Consider the following 2,500-nt stretch of genomic DNA (forward strand, 5'->3'; position numbering starts at 1 on the left):
AAACGTGACAAACTTTGTGTTGGTTCAAGTACGAAAGGATCTCTGTCGGCTTGGGGGTACGCCCGTTTCCGTTTCAACTTGTCTCGCGAGGGTGGTTTCGGGGCCAGCAGGAGAGCTCGTCGGGGTAGCAGGCCCTGCAGCCGTGGTCACCGCCAAACCCCCACAACTCGAGCAAGTGAAAAAAAAAGTAACAGGAGCGAAAGCATCTCTGTCGGCTTGGGGGTACGCCCGTTTCCGTTTCAACTTGTCTCGCGAGGGTGGTTTCGGGGCCAGCAGGAGAGCTCGTCGGGGTAGCAGGCCCTGCAGCCGTGGTCACCGCCAAACCCCCACAACTCGAGCAAGTGAAAAAAAAAGTAACAAATAAGAAAGGATCGTCGGCTTGGGGGTACGCCCGTTTCCGTTTCAACTTGTCTCGCGAGGGTGGTTTCGGGGCCAGCAGGAGAGCTCGTCGGGGTAGCAGGCCCTGCAGCCGTGGTCACCGCCAAACCCCCACAACTCGAGCAAGTGAAAAAAAAAGTAACAAATAAGAAAGGATCGTCGGCTTGGGGGTACGCCCGTTTCCGTTTCAACTTGTCTCGCGAGGGTGGTTTCGGGGCCAGCAGGAGAGCTCGTCGGGGTAGCAGGCCCTGCAGCCGTGGTCACCGCCAAACCCCCACAACTCGAGCAAGTGAAAAAAAAAAGTAACAAATAAGAAAGGATCGTCGGCTTGGGGGTACGCCCGTTTCCGTTTCAACTTGTCTCGCGAGGGTGGTTTCGGGGCCAGCAGGAGAGCTCGTCGGGGTAGCAGGCCCTGCAGCCGTGGTCACCGCCAAACCCCCACAACTCGAGCAAGTGAAAAAAAAAAGTAACAAATAAGAAAGGATCTCTGTCGGCTTGGGGGTACGCCCGTTTCCGTTTCAACTTGTCTCGCGAGGGTGGTTTCGGGGCCAGCAGGAGAGCTCGTCGGGGTAGCAGGCCCTGCAGCCGTGGTCACCGCCAAATCGCCACAACTCGAGCAAGTGAAAAAAAAAGTAACAAATAAGAAAGGATCGTCGGCTTGGGGGTACGCCCGTTTCCGTTTCAACTTGTCTCGCGAGGGTGGTTTCGGGGCCAGCAGGAGAGCTCGTCGGGGTAGCAGGCCCTGCAGCCGTGGTCACCGCCAAACCCCCCACAACTGTTGGGCGCCTACCTGCGCGGGGCAGGAGGACACTTTCCGATTTCAAATCTCCGTTTGCCGAGTCCACCCCGAACGCACGCGGGCGGGCGGGTTCGCATCACCCTTCGTCACAAGGGGCGAAGCCCGTTCCACCGTCTCGTCAGTAGTGCCGACCGGTCTGTGATCGACGAGGGGAGCCACACCAGGTCCGGCCCTGCTGCTTGGCGGCACCGCGTCGTCGGGAGCTCGCGACAGACGGAGGGTTTCGGTGTACTCTCCAGCCACGGGAAACGAAGCCGGTGATGCAGGCGCCGGTCTTTCGCTCCCAAATCGGCTGGGTTTACATCGTTGCTATCTAGTCACGCTCCCTTCAAACCCGACGGGGTACCTATTCCCCTCACCCGTCTGTGCGTATACAGCCTCTTTGCACTTGCGGGATGGGGGTGGTGGTTTAAAGACTCTCGAGTTGCCGCCCGTCGGTCTCCGAGCTCCGTGCAGTAGTGATCCCCAGCGAACTGCCAGCAGGGCGAACGAGCGATCCCGCTCTCGGTCGGGGCGCCTGGCGTCGATCGGTGGTCGGTGGCTTGCGGGCAAGCTGCGCTGTGAGTGTGGGAACGAGTATGACGAGCCGTTGCCGCGACTCCCAGTCCACCTCGGCGGTGGCTGGGCCGGGCGGGCGTCTGCTCGGGCGAGTGCCGCCCCCGCCTCCTCGCAGGAAGTCCGCTCGCCGACACGCCGCCACGTGCACGCGTCAGTGACGCTGCCGAACCGATGGCCGGTGCCCGTTCCCGCCTCTGCTTTTCCTAGGGCAAAGCTGCTGCACGCCTCGTGATACTAGGCGGGCGACATGGTGGCGGTGATCCTGCCTCCGTCGCTGCGGTGCGTTGGGGCACGCATCGCCTCTTGGGCGCCCTGTCCTCCTCCCCCCAATAGACGTATGTTTCTGCGGGCCGCACCAGGATGGTGCTCCCCATCGCTTCACGCCACCCTGCTCCGCCCGCACGCCGGCGTGCAGGTGGCTGTAGCTCAAGGTGGGGAGCGTATGTGCGGTCCGGGTCGCTTTCCTCTGGCGAGGGAGAGACCTAAAACAAACTCAGACAACTCTTGACGGTGGATCACTCGGCTCGTGCGTCGATGACGAACGCAGCTAGCTGCGAGAATTAATGTGAATTGCAGGACACATTGATCATCGACACTTTGAACGCACTTTGCGGCCCCGGGTTCTTCCCGGGGCCACGCCTGTCTGAGGGTCGTTTGGCAATCAATCGCACTCGCCTTGGCTGGCGAGAGCGCGGCTGGGGTGTCGCAGAGGACCCGTCCTCTTTGTCCCCCTAAGTTCAGACTCCGGAGCCCTCCGGCGTCGGA

At 61.3% G+C, this 2,500-nt stretch overlaps 1 non-coding gene across 1 annotated transcript; it reads left to right on the forward strand.

Annotated features, from left to right (window-relative positions):
• The first annotated feature begins 2,234 nt into the window (after positions 1–2,234).
• Positions 2,235–2,388, forward strand: LOC140473173 (5.8S ribosomal RNA). The gene has a single exon (XR_011958143.1). It is a non-coding gene; the product is annotated as a 5.8S ribosomal RNA (ribosomal RNA).
• Positions 2,389–2,500: the final 112 nt, after the last annotated feature.

Source organism: Chiloscyllium punctatum, unplaced genomic scaffold (assembly GCF_047496795.1).
Source record: "Chiloscyllium punctatum isolate Juve2018m unplaced genomic scaffold, sChiPun1.3 scaffold_538, whole genome shotgun sequence".
NCBI classification, from domain to species: domain Eukaryota; kingdom Metazoa; phylum Chordata; class Chondrichthyes; order Orectolobiformes; family Hemiscylliidae; genus Chiloscyllium; species Chiloscyllium punctatum.